The 17600-nt window shown below is 44.2% G+C and overlaps 1 long non-coding RNA gene and 6 other non-coding genes across 7 annotated transcripts; 3 read left to right on the top strand and 4 right to left on the bottom strand.

The window, feature by feature from the left end:
* Positions 1–1042: 1042 nt before the first annotated feature.
* On the bottom strand, positions 1043–1124 carry trnas-uga (transfer RNA serine (anticodon UGA)). Its single transcript has one exon. It is a non-coding gene; the product is annotated as a tRNA-Ser (tRNA).
* Positions 1125–3727: 2603 nt separating this feature from the next.
* On the bottom strand, positions 3728–3800 carry trnat-ugu (transfer RNA threonine (anticodon UGU)). The gene has a single exon. It is a non-coding gene; the product is annotated as a tRNA-Thr (tRNA).
* Positions 3801–4574: 774 nt separating this feature from the next.
* On the bottom strand, positions 4575–4647 carry trnat-cgu (transfer RNA threonine (anticodon CGU)). The gene has a single exon. It is a non-coding gene; the product is annotated as a tRNA-Thr (tRNA).
* A 110-nt stretch (positions 4648–4757) lies between these two features.
* On the bottom strand, positions 4758–4829 carry trnaq-uug (transfer RNA glutamine (anticodon UUG)). Its single transcript has one exon. It is a non-coding gene; the product is annotated as a tRNA-Gln (tRNA).
* A 1716-nt stretch (positions 4830–6545) lies between these two features.
* On the top strand, positions 6546–6619 carry trnat-agu (transfer RNA threonine (anticodon AGU)). Its single transcript has one exon. It is a non-coding gene; the product is annotated as a tRNA-Thr (tRNA).
* A 735-nt stretch (positions 6620–7354) lies between these two features.
* trnat-cgu (transfer RNA threonine (anticodon CGU)) lies at positions 7355–7427 on the top strand. Its single transcript has one exon. It is a non-coding gene; the product is annotated as a tRNA-Thr (tRNA).
* Positions 7428–10990: 3563 nt separating this feature from the next.
* LOC116677451 (uncharacterized) lies at positions 10991–17244 on the top strand. Its single transcript, XR_004328984.1, has 3 exons — positions 10991–11083; positions 12026–12031; positions 16853–17244. It is a non-coding gene; the product is annotated as an uncharacterized LOC116677451 (long non-coding RNA).
* Positions 17245–17600: the final 356 nt, after the last annotated feature.

Here is a 17600-nt window from a genome sequence, read left to right as displayed (position 1 = left end):
TCTTCAGCTGGAGGCGTGTACCGGTCCCGCAATGAGGCCGTACGAGAGGTGTGGGACACGTGGACAGGCAGCTGCCTCGCCTCTACAATCCGGGCGCCGACATGATGGTGGACGAGCAGCTGGTGCCCTTTCGAGGTGTTGTATTGCTTTGTTGTTATTTTGTTTTGTTTTTTTGTTTACCATTGCCGTACAATTGTCTTTGTATGTGTGTGTGTGTAGTTTTTAAATTTTTTCTTCCATCTCGTTCCATGTTCCATGTTCTTGTTTGGACACGCACACAGGGGACAAGCTTGCGGGCACGTACAGCTGCCGCAGGAAGATGGCGCGCTGGCCCCTCGACGTGTTCCACTACATCCTCGACGTGTCTGCCTACGCCTTCGTGCTGTGGCGCCGTGCCGATAAACTGAGAAAAACAGGAGAAAAACTAAACACTTCTAGAGGTCCACCGTTACACATAGGAAACTGAAAAGTACTGAACCAACATCAACTTAATAAGACAACGTGTGGCCGGCTGGTTGGGAGGCGAGGAGGATGAGGAATGCCTGCTGGCCTCTTCCCCCCTGACGTCCGCCATCTTGCTTCTTTAAATATCCTGTACTCAACAGCTGCAGCCAATCATGAGTTGGGTGTGGGCTGCCTCCACCAGTCATCCGCAAGCACCGGCACAGCGCTATTTGCATACAAAAAAAGAAAAACACAGGACATACGCACGGCAAAACAAACAAATACGACAGCAGTGGTAACAAGAATACATGGGGATATTATTAAAAGAAACTGCCAAGCAAACACTAGCACTGGCACTTTGGGCACTGACTGCCTGATTTCAACGTCTTCAGTGCTGCTGGAATGAAAATTAATACAGTGATTATTTAATATTAGTTGACTAAATCGCGATATGCAACTGAAATAAGAATCACTGTGTCTTCATAGATCTAAGAAGGGGGAGCCAACTCATAGGGATCTGCACCACCAATGAACTGTAATTTCTCAAAACATCATCTCTATATCTCACTGAATTATTATTTATTCTGTAGTTAGAAATTGCTGTGAGCAGGGTTTGAACCTGCGCAGGGAGACCCCATTGCATTTCAAGTCCAACGCCTTAACCACTCGGCCATCACAGCTAGAAACTATATTCTGTTTTTACAGTGAAGAGCCCCTGATGCCTGACAGACTCCATTACAGTTGGTACCATCAATCAGACAAAGATAGAGCCTATCTCACAAGTACCTTGGGCAAATCTGAATGACTGATGGGGATTCCCAAGCACTTCAGTTCCAAAGGATCATTCAAATCTTGTGGGTATTTCAGGTGTAATGTGGGTATTAATTAGTATAATCCACCCCCTTTAGATGATCTGATTAATTTCCAGTCCAGATTAACAATTAACAAGTTATTGAATCACAAGTCATTGAGAAACATACATGTGTACAGACAAGGCTAGCAGCAACATCGCAAGAAAATGCCATGCAACAGAAATGCCATTCTCACACCACACAGGCAGTGTGCAGGAGGCCTTACCCCTGACTTCCACCAACTGCGGATCAACTCCGCTTCGTGTGTGCTCCGTGATCCGCAGTCCGTCAACACCCACCAGGTCCGGATTTGTTGCAGGCCATGACGGACCACTGAAGTCACATGGACCCACGGGATCTCGTGAATTCATGTATGATCACGCGATATAATAGGATGTAGTTTCTATAAACAGAACCACAAAACCTGATGAGTAAACTAGCATTGCTCTGAATATCATGTGTTTTCATGTATCATCTTAAGTCTGTGTTGATGTAGTGTTTCTGTGTAAATGTAACATGCTTTTTTCATTTGCTACCAGGGCTTAATGAGTAGCATGGGGATTGGGTAGACATGATGATGGGATGCAAACAGAGGTAATGACTTCAACAACAAGGTGCTGCAGGGATTTGAACCCTGAATCTCCTGTTTACTAGACAGGTACTTTAATCAACTAAACCACAGCACCTCCTTGAGTACTACTCACAAACAAAACATCAAACTTACTCTCATTCAGAGAGACGGGTATGGCTGCAGCCTGGAGCATCCCATGTCATCCGTCCCGTCTCATACGGTCTCGTCTCATGCGGAGTTACCAACGGTAAATCCAGAGGGTCAAAATTACGATATCGCGAATAATTTTCCAGACGGAGTCACGGGTAAATTCGTGACCACATTTGTTGCAATCAATTGAAAAACTTTAAAAAACTGTTAAAGTAACAATTTTGCCATAGCCTAGGCCTACATGTAGTTTGCTAATTTCTGAATGTTATGCTTGTGTTGTTCCATATTAACGAAGCTACATCTGATCAAACCTGCATCAACGACGCAGCCGTTTCTGCCAACTAACAGCAGGACCTCCTGAGGAGGGATAACAATCCACGATCTGCACACACATCAACTACAAAAATAAACATGTTACACGCTTTCCAAGACTTTTTAATTGTAGCCTATAGGCCTATTCTATATTGTTTTCAGACTTCACTGGGACATTGCTGCAAATACAACTGCTTATCGGCATCGGCCTTCGGATCTCTGGGACCCGTCCTCGACTGCGTATCTCTCCACCGTACGGTCTTGGGCCAGGATGCGATTGAATTTTTCTTCCACTTCCGCTGGCGGTTATATTTTGTGTTGTATTGTATGAAAGGGGGACTTTTTTTTTAAAACAAAAACAAATGCTTGAACTCTGTCGGGAGAGAAATTCCTTCTATAGCTGCAACTTGGCTCAAGGTTGCAGCTATAGAAGGAATTTTTTTGTTTGCCTATCACCTGCATTTTTTTAGAGACGGACATATATTTTTAAATATTTAAAAACACACCAAATATTTTATTCATTAGCATGATAGTTGACATGAGCTTTAACTTTGAAAAGAGAGATATTAGTATTTGATTCCAGATGCGAGCTTTTATTATGAAAAGTAGAAACTCGGAGATGGCAGAAGGATTTTTTTAGTTTGCCGATAATCTGCATTTATTTTATAGACGAACATATATTTTAAGTGTTTTTATTCATCAGTATGATAGTCTGCATTTATCTTATGGACATGTTTAGTTAAAAAAACAAACATATTTTATTAATTTGTATGATTGCCGTTAATGGCAATCATATAAATTAATTTTTAAAAAAATATTCGCGATTTTGCATTTTTGGCCCTCTGGATTTACCGTTGGACACGCCTCCGCATGAGACAAGACCGCATGAGACAGGACGGATGACATGGGACGCTCCAGGCTGCAGCAATATACTCTTGCATTCAGAAGCCGTAGAAGAGCGGTGCAAATATTTCATCAGAGTGATGGCTTGTGGGAAGAAATTGGTCCTAAGTCTGTTGGTTTTGGCGTAAAGTGCTCTGTAGCGCCTACCAGAGGGGTGAAGCTGGAACAGGTTGTGTCCGAGGTGAGATGGGTGTCCGGAGTGAGATGGGTGAGAGGGCGCGAGGCCATCCGTCATTACCTGCACACTTGATGAGTGTCATCGGTGGAAGTCTAAACCAGTGATTCCCGCAATGGCTGACCTAACAGCGTGCAGCTTACCTGCAACTATTAAAGCCAGCATTCCACTCCACTGGTATAGACTGTTTTCAGCCACATATAATGTTATAAGACAACATCACATGTCCCTTTTGTACACTGGAAAATCAGGCAACTGTTAACGTTGTTGTACCTGTTAAGAGTCACAAATCATATGCACACACTTCATTCAGTGATAACCAGGCACTGCTAGGATTTGGACCCAGGATCTCCTGTTTACAAGGCAGGCGCTTTAACCACTAAGCTACAGCGCCTTCTACAGATAAGCTTGTCTTGCAAGAATACAATGAGCTAATGAACAGGGTTGCTTCCATCCATCCATCTTTGTCCAGCAGCTCCAGTAGGGGACCCCTACAAACTCCGGCAAATGAAAACAGCTGGACGTGTCCTTGAGCGACGCCTAAGGACTCACTGTTCATAGGCAGGCCAATCGAGAACAACAGAAGTCCTATGCAAGAACCTTGAGAGATGAGAGACCCTTTCCCCACAGCCCTGGTAAAATCCAACCTCCATGCCATAAGTCCCCTCATCACAAAGGTCATTAACCACTCCCTCCGGTCAGGCCATGTTCCATCAACACTGAAAACCGCTGTTATCATGCCATTTCTCATGGAAAGCCATGGAAAGCTTAAAACACAGTCCTAATTTAGTCCTCCTCAACAGTCAACATAGCGTTTGCTGTGTGGCGTGTCTGTTTTTATTTCTCCCATGTTAACAGTATTGACCAATACGGTAGGCATTCTAACCTCAGCTGACACGCTCACGCCACGCAGGCAGTGTGCAGGAGCCCTAAGCTTCCAAGGTAAGACTAAAGGAATTCATGATAATAAAAACTTTATAATCTTCACACTAAAGTTGCAACAACACCTCCAACAAAAGGCTTTTATTCACTTTACATGGACACATGTAATGTTATGGTACAAAACAACATCACATGTCACTTTAGTGATCTAGAAAATCAGGCTATAACTTTATTGCACATGTTAAGTATCAGGAACCATGTGGAAACACTTTATTAAGTGATAACCAGGCACTGCTGGGATTTGGACCCAGGATCTCCTGTTTACGAGACAGGCGCTATAACCACTAAGCTACAGCGCCTCCTGCAGCAAAGTCTGTCTTGCAAGAATACAATGAGCTAGTGAAAAGGGTTCCCTCCAGACAGTGTAGAGGTTGATTTTTTTATTTCACCAGTACTCTGGCTTAAAACCAGGCTCCAGCGAGACTTGAACTCGGATCACTGGATTCAAAGTCCAGAGTGCTTACCATTACACCATGGAACCACTGTCCTGAAAGGCAACATTGGTTTGCCAGGCAGCTTCTTCCATATTATTAACACTTATGCTATTGAAGGCACACAACAATTACTGGCTAACTTAAGTCATTTAGTAAGCTAAGCGTTCACACAGGATGTAGAACAAGGCAAGTCAAGAATAGGTTTTAAAGCTTATGCCACAAACAATGAATACAGCAGTAGATAGGTCTACTGTGTACACATGGTAACTTTACATGAGTTGATAATGCAGATGCTCACAAAAGGTGCGGCTGTACTTGCAATTCAGTATCTTTGCGCAAATTAATGTCCACTACAATGTAGAGAATAGCTGAGTTCAAGCTTCCCAATACCATGTCTCTGAAATTAGTTCTAGAGGGAAACAATTCATGTAAGAAGTGGGATTTGAATCCAAGCCCCCAGTGGAGACTGCGACCTGAACACAGCGCCTTCACATCCCGCGCAATGTATTGCCATTGTCAAGCACATTTCCACACTGGTGACTTTCTTCCATGGTCCCATAAACCCATATATTTGGGCTGACAATAAGGAAACCTTCCTTTGATAAGTATGACCTGGATGACTGAGAACCTAATATATCATGACATAGTTGACTTACCATATTATTATTTATGTGAGAGATCCTACTACACGTTGGATTCTTCAGTCAGGATAGCTGAGCGGTCCAAGGTGCTGCGTTCAGGTCGCAGTCTCCACTGGAGGCGTAGATTCGATATTGGGGATATTGTTTTTGTTTGTTTTTTTGCTGTTTGTTGTGGTGGTGTAGCTTGGGGGGGATAAGATAAGTCGCTTGCAAGGGTTACACAATCATCAACACACATTTGCACACCGACTTTCAACAGTACATTCCCTTACCTACTTCACATTCTCTCCTTTGGTTGCTTGGCCATTCTTATCAGATATGGCTGCCAGAAAGGGATGGGGACGAAGATGGTGCATCCTGTTTAATTAGTTACACAGTTAAGCAGTTACAATTATATTCCATGGTCTTCTTTTTATTTTATTAGCATGTTTTTGAGCTAAATTAGAGGCAATTAGGGTGTTTGTGGGGTTGAGGGTGTTGGTGTTCTGGGGTTGTGTAAATAAAGTAGGCAGGACTAGATTATAGCCAATAGATATCAGAGATCCCCCCCCATTACCTTAATTTTTATGTGTTGTACTTTTCCCTTGCCGGGTGAGTTAGGGAAACTGTTACAGCATAGCGGAGTATTCTGTCTACCTCCACACGCGTAGTCTTCTCTTCAAGCAGACTTACTGCCTCCTGGTCTTGTCTTGACCTGGTTACCACTTTCTCATTTTTGTGTGGCAGCACATTCAGCTGCAAGAGATTCTCAACAATCTGGAAGAGCTCCATGTTGGAAGGAACAGTGGACGTCCACGATACGTGCTGGGCCATGAAGCGTTCCCCCCCAGTCTGGTTCGAATGGTGAGTGGTCCACCTGGTGGACCGACTTCACTGGCTCTATGGGGGTGAGATGTGGATGATCAGCACCAATGAGAAGGAGTGGGCTGGCGTTCTCAAACTGCTGAAGGGAGAGACCTGCCAGGTACTTCTACCTCTTCTGCAGACTGACTGGATAGGATTGATCCGCCAAGCCTAGGCGAGCTAAGCCGTTACTCCCAATACTGCCCGTCAGTATACTGTATGTTTAGCTTATACAAGGTAAAAGACAAATTAAGACTTAATAGGGTAGCTACTTGTGGAGGTGCTGTGGCTTAGTTGGTTAAAGTGCCTGTCTAGTAAACAGGAGATCCTGGGTTCAAATCCCAGCAGCACCTTGTTCTTGAAGAGATTACCTCTTTTGGCGTGTCATCATCATGTCAACCCAATCCCTGTCAAAGTACCCTGGTAGCAAATGAAAATGGCATGTTACATTTACACAAAAAACACCAATAACATGCCCACAAGGTGTTCTATTTGCCAATAACTAATGAAATTAAGTAATAAATGTGCTACTTTGGCTCCACTACAGTTCTGTGTCAATCAGATGCTCCATTTCACTCACCACTGAGTCAAACTTAATGCCCCGCCCACAACAACATCTGATTAGCAGGCAACTTAAAAACAAGTATAGGTAATCTCTGCAACAACAAGGTGCTGCTGGGATTTGAACCCAGGAACTTCTGCTGACTAGACAGGCACTTTAACCAACTAAGCCACAGCACCTCTGGGGATACACACGGATCCATGGCCATTATGAAGGTACTCGGTGTAAACAACTGAGGTGGTTGGGTCATCTGGTAAGGATGCCTCCTGGGGTGCTCCATAGAGAGCTGGTCCTGGCATGTCCAGCTGGGAGGAGGCCTCGGGGAAGACCCAGGACTATGTGGAGAGGGTACATCTCCAACCTGGCCTGGGAACACCTCAGGATCCCCCAGTCGGAGCTGGTTTATGTGGCTCGGCAAAGGGCAGTTTGGGGTCCCCTGCTGGAGCTGCTGGACAAAGATGGATGGATGGAAGGAACCCTTTTCACTAGCTCATTGTATTCTTGCAAGACGAACTTTGCAGTAGGAGGTGCTGTAGCTTAGTGGTTAAAGCGCCTGTCTCGTAAACAGGAGATCCTGGGTCCAAATCCCAGCAGTGCCTGGTTATCACTTAATAAAGTGTTTCCATATGGTTCCTTAACATGTGCAACAAAGTTATAGCCTGATTTTCTAGATCACTAAAGTGACATGTGGTGTTGTTTTCTACCATAACATTATATGTGTCCATGTAAAGCGAATAAAAGCCTTTTGTGGGAGGTGTTGTTGCAACTTTGGTGTGAAGATTATAAAGTTTTTATTATCATGAATTTCAGAGCCCAGAGTGCTAACCATTACACCATGGAACCTTTACAAGTTGTAGCAGGTTTTCTAGGCAGTCTCTTTTGTAATATCCACATGTGTGATATGAAAGGCCCACAACAATCACAACAAAGATGAAAAAGCAACAATTACTGGCCAACTTAAGTCTATTTCCAGTCTGTTGATGTTTAACAAAACATCTGTTGCTGCCACTGTCTGAAGTGAAATGTCTCTGCCTGCTGAAGAGTAAACTTGATGGCATGTCAAGTTTATTTCATCTATAAAAATGGAAACTACAGTGCTCATACCCGCTGTAACAGCCATAAAAACTGGAGCATAATACAATAAATATACTACACTACAGTACAAGAACATAAATAGAGTAAAACAGAAACTCTAAAACATGTACATTTAAAGTGCTTGTTGTGCTGTCTGATAGTCTGAGGTATAAAAGAGAGAGCTGACCGCTTAGTATGTGTGACAGGAGGTCTTAGTCTACCACTACGTTCTATAACCCTACCAGTCAGATTACCACAGGAGGTAATCTCTGTTGCAGCTCTTTTAAAGACTCTACCATAATACCTGCTGGAGATGCCAGGTCCTCATACATGTAAAGCATGAGCTCTACCACTGAGCTACATCTCCGGAAGATTTTCAGATTTCTTTGACTTTTTTCTGAGATAGACTTAGACTTATCTTTATTAATCCTTTTGGGATGACTCCCACGAGGGAATTGAAATATCATTGAATAAAAGAAGAAACCTGGGTAAAGCATGTAATGGTAATGTTGTATATGGCTTCAAAACCTGTAAATGCAACTGCAGTGGCTGGAAATCAAACCTGGGATAAATGCTTGCACTGCTATGGTACAAAATCATAGTCAAAAAAGTAACAAGTAACACACCTGTTGCCTTTATGCTAGACAATCACTGCAAATCTTGTAACACAGACTGAAAAGAAATACATTGGTGGAGACTGGTGTCTTCCAGTACCTATGAGGTTTATGACGGCAGATCTGCAATTTGGTAAACTGTGATGTGTCATTGGTTTGCTACCACTCTGAAAGAAAGCCTTTTGTTGTCAGCAGGATTTGAACCTGCACGGGGAGACCCCAATAGATTTCTAGTCCATTGCCTTAACCACTCGGCCACGACAACCTGAAAAGCAGTGCTATGATTGTTTGCAGAAATATTCATGTAGCACCTCAACACACCATATAATGCCTCAGCTGCACTTGCAAAATAGCAGGGTGTTCAAATACTTATTTTCCTCACTGTAAGATTCCTATGCATTGTGTAGGGTAGTCTTTACAATGTTATTTATTTATTTTATTACCACACACACAGCCTTAGCAGAGCTAACCCATCCCCCCCCATGTTTATCCTGATGCTTGATTGTGATAAAGCATAAAGAGAGAGAAGTTGTCTCCGTCGGTGTTTTAACGGACACACCTGATTCAGCTTTACATCTTTTTAAATCCTAATCTAGTCCTCATTAAGTTTCAAATAATCTCACTGGAGTTAGTTATTATTTTCGCGTCATCAATACCAAATTGAATCTAATTGGATGGGAATATTCACGGAATTCTCACAAAATCACAACTGAATACATGTAAGTAAGTAAGTAAGTAAGTAAAATTTATTTGTATAGCACTTTTCTCAGATGAAGATCACAAAGTGCTTCACAACAAAAGGAAACATTTAGCAACTCTCATAAATACAATACATCACAAAAACAAAAGAATAACACGTACACATAAGACCAGCCTAACCACCCTACAATCTAGTTAAAAGCCTCTTTAAAAAGCAGAGTTTTCAACTGAGTTTTAAAATTTTCCACACAATCTAAGCAGCGCATGGAAGGAGGCAAAGCGTTCCATAACTTAGGTGCAACAACCTGAAATGAACGGTCCCCCCTAGTTTTAAAATGTGTAAGGGGGGCAACTAATAGTCTCTGGCCTGTTGATCTCAGACTACGTGAGGATGTACGCAGCTGTATCAGGTCAGAGATGTAAGGGGGGGCCTGTCCTTGTAGGGCTCTAAAAGTTAAGACCAAAATCTTGAAGTGCATTCTAAATATCACTGGTAACCAATGAAGTGAAGCTAAAACTGGAGTAATATGTGCCCTTTTACTCGTGTGGGTTAAAAGCCTAGCAGCAGAATTTTGGACAGTCTGGAGACGACAAAGATCCTTCTTATTAAGGCAAATAAAAAGACTGTTACAATAGTCTAAGCGAGACGAGATAAAAGCATGAATAATCATCTCCAACTCGGCTTTTGACACCAAGGCTCTTATCTTTGAAATGTTCCTTAATTGAAAGAAACAGTTTTTAATAAGTTGTTTCGAGTGTTTCTCCAGAGACATGGCCGCATCAAAAACAACACCTAAGCTCCTGAGACTGGGCTGAACAGACAAACTTAAGTCACCAATGTGTTTCTTAATCTGAGGGATGCTCTGCTCCGGAGCAATGATTAAAGTTTCAGTCTTGGCTGAGTTCAACATTAAAAAGTTGTCATTTAGCCACTGCTTGATTCTACTCAGACAATTCATTAAAGATGACAGTTTAAATAACTCAGTAGGCTTAAAGGAACAGTATAACTGAATGTCATCTGCATACAAGTGATAAGAAACATCCTGAAACTGGCTTATTATCTGTCCTAGAGGGAATATATACAGAAGGAAAAGAATTGGTCCCAGGACAGAGCCCTGAGGAACACCACTCGATAAACCTGCAACATCTGACATGTTCTGATTTATATAGACACTAAAACTTCTACCAGTAAGGTAAGATGAAAACCATTTCAAAGCTGATCCAGATATCCCTAATAGAGCCTGAAGTTTTTTAAGCATAATATTGTGATCAATAGTGTCAAAGGCAGATGTAAGGTCCAACAAAACTAACACTGTATGCTTCCCAGAATCAGCAGACATCAAAATATCGCTTGAAACTTTCACCAGTGCAGTTTCCGTAGAATGTTTTTTACGGAAACCTGATTGATATTTATCAAAAATATCATTTATCTCTAAGAAAGAAGTAAGCTGCTCTGCTACCACTTTCTCTAGAATCTTTGCCATAAATGGGAGTTTAGATATAGGTCTATAATTCGAGGGTTGCAATGGGTCTAAACTAGGCTTTTTAAGAACAGGTTCGACAATAGCATGTTTGAAAAAGTCAGGAACCACCCCAGTTAAAAGAGAAGTATTGATCATTTCTACAACACAGGGGCCAATACTATCAAAAACCTGCTTGAACAGCATAGTCGGGAGAACATCACTCTGACCATAAGAGGGCTTCAGCTTATCTAGCAGAGTAGTAACATCGAATAATGACACAAGATTAAAAGTGAAACACGGATAGGAAAGAGCCGATGTACAGGCCTTGTACACAGGAGGTAGTGAAATGCTAGCTCTGATATCCTTAATTTTTCCAACAAAGAAGTCAAGGAATACATTACTATTGTGACGGCCCTTCCCAATATGCCGGCCTGTTATGTCTGCTCTTTTTTTTGTTGCAGGTGCTGAGAGTGGGCGGGTCGTCTTGCCTGGCCGGGTGGGCGTGGCCTACAGAAGGCATAAGGGCCTGCCCTGCTGGGAGTCTGACTCTCTCACCTGGTCCTTCAGGAGCAACCACCATTTTGTTCTTTGTTTGGTTTTGGGTTCAGTTAGGTTATTGTTGTATTTAGTTGAATAAATCTCATTTTGGTTGCATTATCTGTGTGAAACCTCCCTTTTTGTTGCTGGCTTTGAGCCAGGCTGTAACAAATGGGGGCTCGTCCGGGATCTTACTTAAAACTGGAGATCTGATTTGGTATCGGGGTTGAGGGCTGGTGAGTTGTTTGGAGCCTTTATTCCTGGTAGGCATAAGCAATGTGTGACACTCGTTGTCCCCATTGACCTTTTTTTGTTTTAGTTTGTTATTTTTGTGCAGCGGGTGGTTAAAGCGGTTCTAGGAGCTGCTCGGGTGCACTCCATGACTGTCTAGGTGATTTTCAGCATGCTGGAAGTTAACCGGGTTACTGGGCTTGTGCTTAATTTATCCCGCCGCTAGCCTGCATGAAGACTAGGGTTGAGTGAGAGAGGTAGTAATTGGGTGGTTAGCCAGAGGAATAAGGTTCCATACTTACGGCTTGTCGCCCCTGTTGGTGTTCTTTTCTACCTGTATTTGTTGCTTAGACATTCTGCCTGGAGGAATGGCTTCAATTGAGGAGTTTATTAAGTGTCCAGGTGTGGAACTGCTCGATTCTTATAAGAGAGACCAGCTCTTTAGAGTGGCTGACTATTATGGCGTGGATTTGTCTAAAAAGCTAAATAAAGAGGAGCTGTTGGGTGCTTTAAAGGCCACGTTAGTGGAGCAGGATGTTTTGCCTGTCCTTGGTGAGACTGCTAGGGTGCCTGTAGTAGTGACTAGTTTGTCTGATGTAGATGGCGAGGTTAAAGTGTCTAACGTGGCGCCTGTTCTGGCGGGTTTTGGGGCTGGATTGTCCTTTGTGGAGCAGAAAGAGTTACTCTTGTTACAGTTGCAATTGGAGAAATCACGTCAAGATGTTCATCTTCGGGAGGCCGAACTGGCACATGATCAAGCGAGACAACAGGCAGAGTTGGAGCGCTATCGTTTGGACCTTATAAGTACAGGAAAGCTTCAGTCTGGCCCACTGAAGGTTGATGGGTCATTAGGGCTTATTCCTCCGACTCAGTCATTCGACGTTTCCGTCAATTTGCGGTTGGTTCCAAAATTTAATGAAAAGGACCCTGACATTTTCTTTGTTTTGTTTGAACGTTTAGCAAATGCGCGGGGTTGGTCTGACACTGATAGCACTCTTCTGCTTCAGTGTGTGCTCACTGGTAGGGCCCAGGAGGCATTTTCAGCTATGAGTGTTGCTGATAGTGGCGTTTACCGCTTGGTTAAAGCTGCAGTACTTGGGGCATATGAATTGGTGCCGGAAGCATATCGTCAGCGGTTCAGATCACACAAAAAAGAGACGCTGTCTCACACTGAATTTGTTCGTGATTTAATCACTCATTTTAGTCGGTGGTGTGCTGCTTCTCAGGTACAAACCTTGGAGGATTTGCAGGAGCTGATTTTGCTCGAACAGTTTAAAAATACTCTGTCGGATCGTGTTGTTACGTACATAAATGAACAGAAAGTAAGTAGGGTTACAGATGCTGCTAAATTGGCGGATGAGTTTGTTTTGACCCATAAGGTTTTTTTTGGGGAGTCCCGTGGTCGTGGAGATGCGGCTCACTCTGTCAGGCAGTCGGAAGGGATTGAGCGGGCTGAGGTAGACAGGGGTTTCCAGGGGAAGCTGGACCCACATCGTGTCTGTAACTATTGTATGGGGAAGGGTCACTGGAAAAGTGAGTGCCCAGTATTGAGGAAAAAGCTTAAGCCTGTGTATTCGCCAACAAAGTCGTCTGCGGCTGCTGCGGCTTTGCGTGAGGAGCGGAGTCGTGTCCTTGCGGCGGTGTGGGAACATACAAAACCTTCATTGTCTGTGTCGGGGACGGAGATTCCTGTGGTGGAGCACCGTCGGGATGTTTCCTCAGTTGAGGAAGTAATTGATCCTGGTTATGCTGCATTTGTAACCGAGGGTTATGTTTCGCTGGTCGGGAGTAGCAGGAAAGTTCCTGTTAGGATTTTAAGGGATTCGGGGGCACTTGACTCGTTTATTGTGGACTCTGTGCTATCTTTCTCCTCTGAGACAGCGACTGGTTCCAGTATTGCTGTCCGGGGTATGGGTCTGACGGTTTTTTCTGCCCCACAGCATAGGTTGACGCTCTTCTCGGATTTGGTGCATGGTGAGGTGACCATGGGGGTGCGGCCTGCCTTGCCTGTGGGGGGAGTACATGTCATTCTGGGGAATGACTTGGCTGGAAATCGTATGTGGCCTGTTTCATCTGTTTCGGGAAATGTTCAAATTCGCCAGGTAGACGGTTCTGAGTCGCTCATAGACGTTTCGGGGGTTCTTTCCGATTGTGCAGTGACCCGTGCTATGAGCCGGGCCAGTGATGTTTTTGGTCTTGTTGGGCCGCGTGGGACAGGTGACCCGGTATTCCCTGTGCCGGCTTATCCTTTGCCGATGTCTTGCAGTAGTTTGGTGAAAGAGCAAAGAGATGACCCATCCCTTCGGCCTCTTTACAGCCAGGTTCTGCCTGAGGATGAGGTGGAGAGTGCAGCCTGTGGTTATTTTCTCCGTGAGGGCCTGTTAGTGAGAAAGTGGGTACCCCGGGGGGACTGTTTTGTGGGGGAAGAAGTTGTGCAGATTGTTCTGCCCTCTGTGTTAAGACCTGCTGTACTTCGGATGGCTCATGATGGCGTGGCGGGTCATTTAGGGGTACGGAAAACCTATGATAGGGTTTTACGTCATTTTTACTGGCCTCTTTTGAAGAGAGACATTTCTGTTTTTGTTAAAACTTGCCACACTTGTCAGTTAACAGGTAAACCAAATCAGGTGATTAAGCCTGCACCCCTGTACCCTATTCCAGTTGCTGAACAACCGTTTGAGCATCTGATCATCGATTGTGTTGGTCCTTTGCCACGCTCGAAAGCAGGTAATACCTTTTTGCTTACTGTAATGTGTCAGGCTACACGTTATCCTGCTGCGTATCCCCTCAGAAACATCACCGCTAAATCAGTTGTGAGAGCTCTTACACAGTTCCTGTCTATTTTTGGTATTCCTAGGGTTATCCAGTCTGATCAGGGTTCTAACTTCTGCTCCAAGCTGTTTGCAGAGGTGTTAAGGCAATTGAATGTTAAACGTTCACAGTCTAGTGCTTACCATGCTCAGAGCCAAGGAGCTTTGGAAAGGTTTCATCAGACCTTGAAGTCTCTTCTGCGTGCTTATTGCACTGAGTTGGAACGTGATTGGGAGGAGGGGTTACCATGGCTAATGTTAGCTGCAAGGGAGGTGTCCCAAGAGAGTTTGGGCTTTAGTCCTAATGATCTGGTTTTTGGTCATAAAGTAAGAGGCCCTTTAGCCTCATTACATGATGACTGGAAAGCTGGAGAGGCTCCGAGCAATTTGATAGATTATGTGAATGGGTTCAGACAGCGGTTGTACTGTGCAAACGAACTGGCAAGAGTTAATTTGCAGGGAGCTCAAAATAAAATGAAGACGTTGTACGATCGGCGGGGGGAACGCCGTGAGTTTAGTCCGGGTGATCAGGTTCTGGCACTTGTGCCGTTGGTTGGCTCACCTTTTCAGGCAAAGTTTTGTGGTCCTTATACAGTGACCCGAAAAGTGTCAGACCTGAATTATTTCATTGCGACTCCGGATCGGAGGAAGTCGGAACAGTTGTGCCACATTAATTTGTTGAAACCCTATTATGCTCGTTCTGCTGTGTCGGGTCCCGGGTCGGTGGTTTCTTCTGGTGCGGCAGCGGGTACGCTAGATAATCCATCTCCATCTGGTGATCTGATGGTGGAACATGAGGATGTGTTGGTTTCACCCGATGATGGCGTGTTGATGGGGCGTCTTAAGAACTCTGAGACACTGGATAAACTGGAGGGAGTGTTAAAACATTTACCTGAACCAAGGCGTTCACAGTTGGTGACCCTGATAACAGGGTATCCGTGTTTGTTCGCTGATGTTCCGTCGCGTACTCACCTGATTCAACATGACATTGACGTGGGAGATGCTAAACCCGTTAGACAACGTTTTTATCGCATGTCTTTGGAAAAGCGCGGGCAGTTGGAGGAGGAGGTCGGTTATATGTTGGAGAATAACATTGCTGAGCCGTGTGCCTCTAGTTGGTCCTCTCCATGTTTGCTTGTAAAGAAGCCTGATGGTACGTTCAGACCGTGTACTGATCTTCGCAAAGTGAACCTACTGACGAAGCCTGATTCGTTTCCACTTCCGCGTATGGAGGACTGTGTAGACCAAGTTGGTTCTGCTAAGTTTGTCAGTAAGTTTGACTTGCTTAAAGGTTATTGGCAGGTTCCTTTAAGTCCTAGGGCTAGGGAAATTGCGTCCTTCATTACTCCCCAGCCACTTTCCAACGCCTAATGAATACGGTTGTGTCCGGACTGGTGGGTTGTGCTGTTTATTTGGATGATGTTGTCATATACAGTGACTCTTGGGAGGATCATCTTCAGCGTATCCAGGCCCTGTTTGACCGGTTGGCCTGGGCTGGGTTGACCGTCAATTTGGCAAAATGTGAGTTTGCTAAGGCAACTGTCACCTTCCTGGGTAAGGTGGTTGGTCAAGGGCGGGTTTGTCCAGTGAGGGCAAAGGTGTTGGCTATTGACCAGTTTCCTGTTCCGACTACCAAGAAAGAGCTCTCTCGTTTCTTGGGTATGGTGGGTTACTATCGTGGGTTTTGTAACCACTTTTCCACTGTGGCTGCTCCCCTCACTTCTATGCTAAGCCAAAAGGTTAAGTTTGAATGGTCGCGTAAATGTCAGGACGCTTTTGAGTCGGTGAAGTCTTTGTTGTGTTCTGCCCCTGTTCTAGCAGCCCCCCAGATGGACCGGCCTTTTTCGCTGTATGTGGATGCTAGTAAGGTGGGGGCTGGTGCTGTACTCATGCAGACAAATGGAAACGGTGTTGACTGTCCGGTGAGTTTCTTTTCGAAAAAGTTTAACTCACATCAGCTTAATTATTCCATCATTGAAAAGGAGGCTCTGGCACTCATTTGGGCTTTGCAGCACTTTGAGGTTTATGTGGGGGGAGGGGTGAGTCCGGTAGTGGTTTACACTGATCATAATCCTCTGACTTTTCTCCATTCACTCCAGAATCCGAATCAGCGACTTATGCGTTGGTGTCTTTTCCTCCAACCTTTTCATTTAGACATTCGACATGTCAAAGGAGCTGACAATACCGTGGCGGATGCCATGTCCAGAGCTGTGGCGGTTTAAGTGTTTGTGGCAGTTGGGATGTGGTTGGGAGTGTGAGGACTCCCGTCTTGAGGGAGGGGGTGTGACGGCCCTTCCCAATATGCCGGCCTGTTATGTCTGCTCTTTTTTTTGTTGCAGGTGCTGAGAGTGGGCGGGTCGTCTTGCCTGGCCGGGTGGGCGTGGCCTACAGAAGGCATAAGGGCCTGCCCTGCTGGGAGTCTGACTCTCTCACCTGGTCCTTCAGGAGCAACCACCATTTTGTTCTTTGTTTGGTTTTGGGTTCAGTTAGGTTATTGTTGTATTTAGTTGAATAAATCTCATTTTGGTTGCATTATCTGTGTGAAACCTCCCTTTTTGTTGCTGGCTTTGAGCCAGGCTGTAACACTATTCAACAGAGAGAGCACCGCAATTTGAGAAACAGATGGAGAAACAATAGAGTTAATAGAATCAAATAAGAATTTGGGGTTTTTCTTGTTAGCCGATATTAGCTGAGAGAAGTAGTTAGTTCTAGCATTCTTCAGGAGTTCATTTAGAGAAGCAGTTAATTCCCTAAGATAGAGCCTGTGGACTTCGAGTTTAGTTGTTTTCCATAAGCGCTCTATTTTCCGACGTTTACTTCTAAGGCTCTGAATAGATGAATTAATCCACGGGCAGGGCTTTTTAACAGACACAATGTTTGATTTCATAGGAGCCACTTCATCTAGAATTGTTAAACATTGGCTGTTAAAAGACTCCACACACACATTTACATCACTACAACCTCTTAGCTGGCATGGATCAAACAAGATAGAAAATTTCCCAGCAACATCCTGATTAAAAACTCTCCTCTGAGCCTTAATTCTCAGAGGCGGGGGATCCCGTGGTAAGTTTAATTTAAAGAAAACACAACTATGGTCACTCACATGGACATCCTTCACACTCACATTTACTATCTCAAGACCTAATGAGAAAACAAGGTCCAGGGTGTGCCCCTTTAAGTGAGTAGGACCTGAGACATATTGCGTAAAGTTAAAAGAGTCAGTGATAGATATGAGGTCTGTAGCTGCAATACATGACATATCATCAATATGAAGATTAAAATCCCCAATAATTAAAACTTTTTCCAGCTTGATTATAGAGGTTAGTAAATCAGTAAAATCAGTA

Source organism: Etheostoma spectabile, unplaced genomic scaffold (genome assembly GCF_008692095.1).
Source record: "Etheostoma spectabile isolate EspeVRDwgs_2016 unplaced genomic scaffold, UIUC_Espe_1.0 scaffold00005105, whole genome shotgun sequence".
NCBI classification, from domain to species: Eukaryota; Metazoa; Chordata; class Actinopteri; order Perciformes; family Percidae; genus Etheostoma; species Etheostoma spectabile.
Note: the sequence above shows the minus strand (reverse complement) of the source record. Positions and strands in the feature narration are given on the sequence as shown.